Source organism: Jaculus jaculus, chromosome 9 (genome assembly GCF_020740685.1).
Source record: "Jaculus jaculus isolate mJacJac1 chromosome 9, mJacJac1.mat.Y.cur, whole genome shotgun sequence".
In the NCBI taxonomy this organism is placed as follows: domain Eukaryota; kingdom Metazoa; phylum Chordata; class Mammalia; order Rodentia; family Dipodidae; genus Jaculus; species Jaculus jaculus.
The window spans coordinates 72,356,822-72,366,925 of NC_059110.1; the positions used below are offsets into that span (position 1 = coordinate 72,356,822).

The 10,104-nt window shown below is 39.1% G+C and overlaps 1 non-coding gene across 1 annotated transcript; it reads right to left on the reverse strand.

Moving 5' to 3' along the window:
- Positions 1-2,071: 2,071 nt before the first annotated feature.
- On the reverse strand, positions 2,072-2,174 carry LOC123463738. The gene has a single exon (XR_006639126.1). It is a non-coding gene; the product is annotated as a U6 spliceosomal RNA (small nuclear RNA).
- Between the last annotated feature and the right edge of the window lie 7,930 nt (positions 2,175-10,104).

Sequence of the window (10,104 nt, forward strand, 5' to 3'; positions counted from 1 at the left end):
TAGGCTTTCTTTTTGCTCTTTTAATAGTGTCCTTTGCTGTAAAAAAGCTTTTTAATTTCATGGGGTCCCAGTGGTTGATTTGTGGTTTTGCTTCCTGAGCAACTGGGCTTATATTCAGAAAGTCATTGCCTGTGCCAATATGTTGAAGGGTTTTCCCTACCTTTTCCTCTAGCAATTTCAGAGTTTCAGAGCTGATATTAAGGTCCCTGATCAATTTGGACTTGATTCTTTTTTTTTTTTTTTTTGCTTTTTTGAGGTAGGGTCTCACTCTGGCCCAGGCTGACCTGTTATTCACTATGGAGTCTCAGGGTGGCCATGAACACATGGAGATCCTCCTACCTCTGCCACCCGAGTGCTGGGATTAAAGGTGTGCGCCACCATGTCTGGCAACTTGATTCTTGTACATGGAGAAAAACAAAGATCTACTTTTGTCTTTCTACATATACCCAGTTTTCCCAGCACTGCTTGTGGAAGAGGCTGCCTTTTCTTCCATGAATATTTTTGACATTTTTGTCAAAAATTATATGGCTGTAGCTGCCTGGATTAACACCTCAATCTTCTGTTCTGTTCCATTGATCTACATGTCTATCTTTGCCAGTACCATGCTGTTTTTGTTACTGTGGCTCTGTAATGTAGCTTAAAATCGGGTGTGGTGATACAGCCAGCCTTAATTTTGTTGCTCAAAATTATTTTGGCTCTTTGATTTTTTTTTTTTTGTGATTCCAAATGAATTTTAAGATTTCTTTTATTTCCATGAAAAATGTCTTTGGAATTTTTTATTATGGACATATTTAGTATGGATACATCATGTGTTCATCCTGTCCTTTCCCTCATCTATGCCCACATTCTGCTGGGGGTCATCCTCAGTGGGTTGCAGGTATTCTCCATGGGATTGTGGGTTATGCATTGTGAGAACAGCAGTTAGTCATTGGGGGGAGGCAATGCCTCTGGGCATGGTTTCCCAACCTGTGGCTATTGAAATCTTTCCACCCCATTTTCCACAAAATTCTATGAGCTGTGGTAGTTATGTTTTAGGTCTATTTCAATGATGAGCTCTTAGTAGCCTCTGGATCTCTGCTTTGGTAAATGTTGAGTATCCTCAGCATCTGTGTCCTTCACCCTGGTATTGATTGTCAGGCTCACCATGAAAGTAGCACTCTTACTCATCTTCCTGATTCCTCTGTGGTTTCAGATGGGGCTTGGCTGAACTGTGAGGAGTGGTTTATCTCCTTGGGCCTCACTACCTTTTTAAAAAGAAAAACAGATTCTCCAATAGAGAGTGAAGGCAACATAGGTTACATGGGATAAATTATTAATTTAGGGAGAATTTTAGCTAAAGACTAGTGAGAACTTAACATTGGAGAGCATAATGTTTGTCTCCATAGGATTCGACCTGGTTCCTAATTCCACATATGGGTTCCTTTCCATTCAGCAGATCTTTTAGCCAATCAGAAACCTATTGGTGACCCACCAAGTTCGTGTGCCACTATTGTGCTAGTGTGTACATCTTGTCAGGGTCTTTGCTTCTCAGTAGCTTAGACCCCTGCTTTCTCACACCATTGTTGGCCACTTTCCCTCAGTAGCTCATGTAGCACTTTCTAGCACTAGACGGGCTGTCTAGGGACTGGCTCTCTTCTGGATTCCAGCCAGGTCTCTCCAAGTGTTCTGTGCCAGCAACTTGTGGTGTCTTTGGCAATAGGATATTACCTTTTACCTCAGGTGGGTAAACAAATGCTTTGACAGAAGCCTATCTTGTTTTGGGGACCTCATAGGTATCTCCAGAGATATTGTGGGCAGCAAATGATATGTGGCATTGGGAGTTACAGGCCAGAGCCAAAATAATTTGTAAGGTTAGGCTGCATCCCACCCTCTGCAGAGCCCTTCTTTTCAGGTGATTTGTCCCATACTCCTGTTCAGGGTTCAATCTTTTAGTCTATATTCAAGGATAAAGGTTTCTATGGTACCAGTTCATTTTGGGTTTAGTTTTATATTTGTTTTCCCCACCCTACCTTTTCCCTCCCCATACCCTATTATCCCTATTGTTTGTGCCTCAAGTTGCCCATCAGGTATGAAAAATATGGAACACTTCACGAATTTGTGTGTCATTCTTGAGCAGGGGCCATGTTAATTTTCTCTGTATCATTTCAATTTTAGAATGTGCTGCCAAAGCAAGCACACCATTGAAATTTTGATGGGGATTGCATTACATATATAGATTGCTTTTGGTACGATTGACATTTTCACAATATTGGCTTTTTCCAATCCAAGAACTGGGATGTCTTCCTTTCCTAGTGTCTTCTGCAATTTCTCTCTTGAATGTTTCAAAGTTTTTATTGTAGAGAGCTTTCACTTCCTTGGTTAGGCTTATTTCAAGGTACTTAATTCTTATTTTTTCCTGAGGCAATTGTGAATGGGAGTGATCCTCAGCATTTTTGTTGTTAGTATATAGGAAGGCTACTGATTTCTGTGTTTTTATTTGGTATCCTGCTACATTGCTAAAAGTGTTTATCAGCTCTAACAGTTTGCTAGTAGAGTCTTTAGTGTCCTTTAGGTATAGAATCATATCATCTGCAAATAATGAAAATTTGATCTCTTCCTTTCCAATTTGTATCCCTTTTTATTTTTTATTTTGAGAGAGAGAGAATAGGTGCACCAGGGCTTTCAGCTGCTGTAATAAACTCCAGACATATGCAACCCCTTGTGAACATGTGAGAAGTTGTGTGTGCTTATGTTACTGTGTGTCTGACTACACGAGACCTGGAGATTCAACCATGAGTTCTTAGGCTTCGTAGGCAAGCACCTTAACCACTAAGCCATCTCTTCAGCCCTTGTATCCCTTTTATGTGTGTCTCTTGCCTTATTGCTATAGCTACGAATTCTATTGCTATATTAAATAATAGTAGGGACAGTGGACAGCCTTGTCTGTGTGGTGGTTTGACTCAGGTGTCCCTCATAAACTCAGGTGTTCTGAATTCTAGGTTCCCAGCTGATGGAGATTGGGAATTAATGCTTGCTGGAGGCAGTGTATTGTTGGGGGTGGGCTTATGGGTGTTATAGCCAGTTTCCCCATGCCAGTGTTTGGCACACTCTCCTGTTCCTATTGTCCACCTTATGTGGGCCAGGGGGTGATATCCAACCTCTGCTCATGCCATCGTTTTCCCCTGTCATCATGAAGCTTCCCCTCGAGCCTGTAAGCCAAAAAACCTTTTTCCCACAAGCTGCTCTTGGTTGGGTGATTACTACCAGCAATGTGAACTTGACTGCAACAGTAAAGTGGTACCGAGGAGTGGGATTGCTGCTAGACACCTGGCTGTGTGGCTTTGGCTTTTTGGAGCTGATTTTCAAGAGGAAAGTGGAAGGAATTGAAACCTTGGCCTAAGAGAAACCTTGCAGTGCAAGTAAGTACAGCTTGGTGGACTATTCTGGTCAGAGTTGAAAGACCTGAATGCAGCAAGAACTATGGACTGTGAGGTTTGGCTTTATGAGGGCGAGAAAGAGCTTTGCTTGGACTGAGCTAGAGGCAGTTTGTGTGAAAAGCTTGCAGTTATGCCCATGTCCTGAGAACTTGTGCAGGGTTGCTTTGCGTAGAAATGAACTGATGTGAGCAGAGGGATATGGCACAGAAACAACAACAACAAAAAATTTGGGCGAACTGCTGTCCATTCAGCTGCAATTGAGAGATGACAGCCTTTGAGACTGGGCCACCTGACCTGCACTGGAGCAACAGGAAGAATGTCGACCCTTTTGAGGGGCCTGAGTGCTCAAGGAGTGTCCTGTTCTTCAAAGTTTGTTTTATTTCCCCCTGGATTAACAAATTGACACCTTACCTGGTACTGTGAACAATAAGAAATGCAGGAAAGAGAGGGTGCATTGAGTTTGCAACATGGTCTTGAGTTTTTGGAAATGGCCATGGCCAGTGTGAAGCAGGTTTGCTGGTTGCCTGCATGGAGACTCCCATGGGACCGTGAGAATGAACCATGGATTGCAGTGGAGACCCAGTGGAGATGCTGGGACCACAAGATGGCTGCAAAGGAAAGCTGCCGGCCCTGATGAAGTTTTCCAGGACTGTGAGTAGCCTAGTTGGAAGGGCGGAATTGGAATCCCGAGACTTGTTGCTGATTAGAATTATTGAGCTTGGAGATTTGTCACTGGCTAGAGTTGTTGTACTTGAAGCTGCAGGGTTTGATGTTTGCCCTGGTTATTTTAAGTTTTGTTTTGGTTGAACATTTCTTTGCTATGCCCAATGTCATCTTCTGCAGTGTGAATGTTTATTTTCTGTCATTATGGGTTTTTGAGGTTATTTTTGGTATTATGACTCAGTTACAAGGTCTTGGAGTATGGGGATGCATAAACATCATTGGGGTTGATAAAAACTATGGGGACTTTTAAAGTTGGACTGAATACATTGTATTTTACATTATGAATCAGTATCAGGTTATGGAGTCCAGGGGCAGAATGTGGTGGTTTGACTCAGGTTTCCCTATAAACTTAGGTGTTCTAAATTCTAGGTTCCCAGCTGATGGAAATTTGGGATTTAACATCTGATGGAGGTGGTGTATTGTTGGGGGTGGGCTTATGGGTATTATTGCCAGTTTCCCCATGCCAGTGTGTGTCACACTCTCCTGTTCCTATTGTCCACCTTATGTGGGCCAGGGGGTGATGTCCACACTCTGCTCATGGTGTCATTTTTCCCTGCCACCGTGAAGCTTCCCCTTGAGCCTTTAAGCCAAAATAAACCCTTTTCCCACAAGCTGCTTGGTTGGGTGATTTCTACCAGCAATGCAAACCTGACTGCAACATCTTGTTCCTTACTTTAGTGGAAAAGCTTCAAGTTTTTCCCCATTTAGTATTATGTTGGCTGTAGGTTTGTCATAAATAGCTTTTATTATGTTAAGATATGTTCCTGCTATTTCCAGATTCTTTAGGACTTTTACCATGAAGGGATGTTGGATTTTGTCAAACGTCTTTTTTGCATCTATTGAGATGATCATGTGATTTTGTCATTCAGTCCATTTATATGGTATATTACATTTATTGATTTCAGTATGTCAAACCATCCCTGCATCTCTGGGATAAAGCCTACTTGGTTGGGATGATATATTCTTGTATTCTCTTTGCCAATATTTTGTTGAGAATTTTTGTATCTATGTTCATGAGCAAGATTGGTTTGTAATTTTCTTTTTTGGTTCTGTTTTTGGTTGGTTTTGGTATTACTTCATATAAGGAGTTTGGTAGTATTCCTTCCTTTTCTATTTTATTTAAATATTTGAGAAATAATAGTGTTAGTTCTTCCATGAAAGTCTGGTAAAATTTGTCAGTGTATACATCTGGGCTTTGAATTTTTTTAGTTGGGAAAATTTTTATAACTGCTTTGATCTCTGTACTTGTTATTAGTCTGTTTAACTGGTTCATCTTGTCATGATTTGATTTTGGTAGGTCATATAAATCTAGGACATCATCAATTTATTTCAGGTTTTCTAACAGTAGAATATATGTTCTTAAAGTATGTCTTTATGATTTTATGAATTTCATTGGTGTCTGTTGTAATGGTACTTTTTTCACCTCTAATTTTATTAATCTGTGTCTCTTCTCTCTTTCTTTTGTCCAGATTTGCTAAGAGTTTATCAATCTTCTTTCTCTTTTCAAGGAACCAACTCTTTGTTTCATTGATTCTTTGGATTTTTTTGGTTTCATTTCATTAATTTTTGTCCTAATATTTATTATTTTTTTTCTATCTACTGATTTTTGGTTTGACTTCTTCTTTTTTCAATGCTTTAAGGTGAAGCATTAACTTGTTTACTTGTGAGCTTTCTAATTTCTTTTTTCTTTTCTTTTTCTAAAAAGAGTGCTTGGGACTACAGCTACTGCAAATGAACTCTAGACACAGTACCACCTTGTGCATCTGGCTTACGTGGGTGCTAAAGAATAGAACCTGTGTCTTTAGGCTTCATAGCCTTAACCACTAAGTCATCTCTCCAGCCCTCTAATATCTTAATGTAGGCGCTTAAAACTATAAATTTCCTTTTTAGGACTGCCTTCATTATGTCTCAAAGTTTTGTTATGTTGTGTTATCATTATCATTTGATTCTATGAATTTTTTTAATTTCCTTTTTGATTTATTCAATGATCCATTCATCATTCAGTAGTGTATTGTTTACTTTCCATGATTTTGTGTATGCTTTAAAGTTTTTCTTGCTGCTGACTTTTATTTTAATCCCATTGTGATCAGATAGAGTAAAATGCATTATTTCAAATTTTCTGTATTTGTTAAGATTTGCTTTGTGTCCTAATATATGATCTATTGGAGAATGTTCCATGTGTTGCTGAAAAGTATCTGCAGAATTTGGATAAAATGTTCTGTAAATATCCATTAGGTCCATTTGTTCTATGACATCATTTAATCCAGATGTTTTTCCATTTATTTTTTGCCAGGTTGATCTGTCAATTGATGAGAGTGGGGTATTAAAATCATCCCTTAAAATTGTTCTTGGTGTTATCTGTGACCTTAAGTCTAATAGTGTTTGGTTGATGCAACTGGGAGCCCCCATGTTAGGTGCATATATGTTTAGAATTATAATGTCTTCTTGTTGAAGTGTTCATTTAATCAGTATAAAATAACTTCTTTATCTTTCCTAACTAATGTTGGTTTGAAGTCTATTCTGTCAGATACTAGGATAGCAACACCTGTTTGTTTTCTAGGCTCATTTGCTTAAAATACCATTTTCCATCCTTTCACCCTTAGATACTATCTGTCTTTTATGGAAAGGTGAATTTCTTGGAGGCAACAACCAGAAAGAGCTTGCTTTTTAATCCATTCTGTAAGTCTGTGTCTTTTGGTTGGGGCATTGAGGTCATTAATATTAAGCATTATTATTGAGGGCTGGGCATGGTGGTGCATGCCTTTAATCCCAGAACTTGGAAGGCAGAGGGAGGAGGATTTCTGTGAGCTTGAGGCCACCTGAGACTACATAGTGAATTCCAGGTCGGCCTGAGTTACAGCAAGACTCTACCTTAGAAAACCACAAAAAAGGAGTTATGATTGAAAGGTTAACTGTTATTTGAGCATCATTCATTTTCTGTTTTCTCATGAATGTGCTTTTCTTTCAGCATGAAGGATCCTTTCAAATATTTTCTGTAGACATGGCTTAGTGGTCATATATTCCTTTAGCATGTTTTTGTCATGGAATGTCCTTATTTATTCATAAATTTGGAGGGATAGCTTTGTTGGATAAAGTAATCTTGGTTGACAGTTGTTATCTTTAAGTAGTTGGCTTTTAAAGTTTGTGTTGAGTAATATGCTGTTATCCTTATGGTCTTGCCTTTATATGTGACTTGGTGTTTTGTTCAACCTGTTTTCAATATATGTTCTTTGGTTTGTGTGTTTAGTATTTTAATTATAATATGGTGAGAAGGGGTTATATGTTGGTTTTGTCTATTTTGTGTTCTAAAGGCTTCTTACATGTGTATTGTCATCTCTTTTCCTATTTGGGGGCAAATTTCTTCTGTGATTTTGTTGGAAACAACTTCTATGCCTTTGGAGTGAAATTATTCTCCTACTGTGCCCTGAATTATGTTTGATCTCTTTAAAATTTCCCAAATGTCTTGGAATTCCCATTAATACCTTCCTATTAGTTTGTCTCTCTGTTTGTTGGACTGTATTAGATTTGTCACTGTGTCTTACAGTTTAGATATTCTGTCTTCTCCTTGATCCATTCTATTGGTGGAACTTTCTACAGAGTTTAAAAACATTTTTTTTTATTTATTTTCAGTCAGAGAAGAGAGAGCTAAAGAGAGAGAGAGAGAGAGAGAGGAAAGAATGGGCACATCACACCTCTAGCTACTGCAAATGAACTGTAGATGCATGCACCACTTTGTGCATCTGGCTTTTACATGAGCACTGGGGAATTAAACCCAGGTCATTAGGCTCTACAGGTAAACCCTTTAAAAGCTGAGTCATCTTTCCAGCCCTCTACTGAGTTTTTTATTTGACTTACTGTGTTTTTCATTTCTAGTATTTCTGATTGGTATTTTTTTTTCATCATTTCTATTTCCTTACTCATGTCTTGTATTGACCTCCTTATTTCATTAAGTTGGTTTCATGTGTTCTCCTTCAGGAGTTTGTTTTCTTCGAACATAGTTATAATCATTCTTTTGAGCTCTTTGTTAGGTATTTCATCTAAATCAGTCTCACTGGAGGTCATTTCTAATGGGTTTATAATTTTGGTGCAATTATATTTTCTTGATATTTTTGTGTTTCTTATGTTATAATGTAGAGATTTTTGCATCTTGAGTTAAATTGATGCTTGGGTTTCCTATGTCTGAGCCATTCTTAGTTGTGTAAATCAGATGTTATATATTTTCAGAGTAGGAACTTTAGGTACCAGTTGTGGTTCTTATATTACTCCCAGAGTAACAGTAGAAGTGACTCTAGGTATTGGGTTTTCCTGCTGTGCAAGTATTCCAATAGGCTAGGTAGAGCATAACATAGGCAAATTCTAAAATTCAACTGTGCAATATCAATCAAAACAAACACTGAGTACTTATGTAAAAATGGTGATTAAAACAAACAAATAATCTAACAAAGTCAGAGTTCCTAAGGGTGTGTGTTGCCTCACACCCTCAATCCTATTAACTGGAGGCTGAAGATTTCTGGTGAGTAATGGGTTCCAGGTCAGTCTGGTTCTGAGTGGGATCCTGCCCCCAAGAATGACAGAAGAAAAGACAAAGGTATTATAAATCAGGAAATGTAAAAAGCCACAAAAATCAACCTCCAAATACAGCTTATTTAAGAATGACAAACTGACCATCAATTAAATCTAACACATAACCTGCCCTGATATGAAAGGTGTGATTAGTACTTCCAAAACAAGCTATATGCCAGGATTTGGGGCAGGTATTGACCCAGTGTAAATAGGCCATTACCTTTTGTGGTGGCTTCTGGTTTCACCTGTGAAGTGTGCCCACCTGGGTCCCTCTTTACTACTGTGCCGTGGCCTAGCTAGGCTGGCTGGGTCTGTGGATCTGCCGTTCCAATCAGCTGTGCTGGATGCTGTGTGGCTGAGTGGCCTTTGGCATTTATCCAGTAGTTCCCAGCAGTGGTGGCTGGGGGAAGGGAGGCTGTGTAGAGTGCCCGGCTATAGTTGCCCAGTTGATCCCTTTGGCTTCTTTCTCAGGAGCTGTTCAACTGGTCCCTAATGTCCTCTCCCTCAGGTTTCCTGCCTCTGTGAGGAGGGTGGTATGAGTAGAGAGTCCCCAAACCTATGTTCACATGCATGTAGGTCTTACCAGCAGACCAAGTGGAACTTCAGTACAGCTGATTCTGGCTGGCTGCATGGTTGCTAGAAGTTTTGTGTCTCGCCTGATTCTCTGCTGTGGTTGATAATTCCTTATACACCTTCACTTTTCAGTAGAAGAGTGTATTGTCATGTTTTCCTGCTTATTTCCCCTCCTAGGCTGCTCCATGGCTACTACATTGCCATCTTAACTGGAAGATTGTTTTTTCCTTAGTATTTCTATTTATTTACTCCTTCTTTGTATCATCCTTTGTTTATTTTGCTGAATTCCTTAGTTTCTTTCAGGAGTGTGTTTTCATCTTTAATTCCTTTGGTTTCTTCTTTGATTTCCTTGAATACACTTGTAATCATCCCTTTGAACTCTCTGCATTTCATCTATTTCAGTCTCACTAGAGGTTATTACTATGGGATTCATAATTTTTGGAAGAATTATGTTGCCTTGATGTTTTTGCATTGCTTATATTATTGCATTGGGATTTTCAAATTTTGGGTCTATCATTGCTTGCATTTTCTGTTTGTTTTTTTCACCTGTAGTCTCAGATGTGTATATCAGAAATATCTATGGCACAGGAGCTCAAGGTGGCAAATGTGGCCTCTGTGTTATTTCTTGAGCAGAATACTAGCAGCAGGAGTGACCTAAGGTGGTGAATATGCCTGCTATGCAAATGTCCTAGCAGGGAATTAACAGTTATCTTTTTTTGTTTGGTTTTTGAAGTAGGTTATTTTTGGTTTGTTTTTTGTTTTTTCCAGTCCAGGCTGACCTGGAATACACTATTAGCCTCAGGATGGCCTTGAACTCATAGTGATCCTG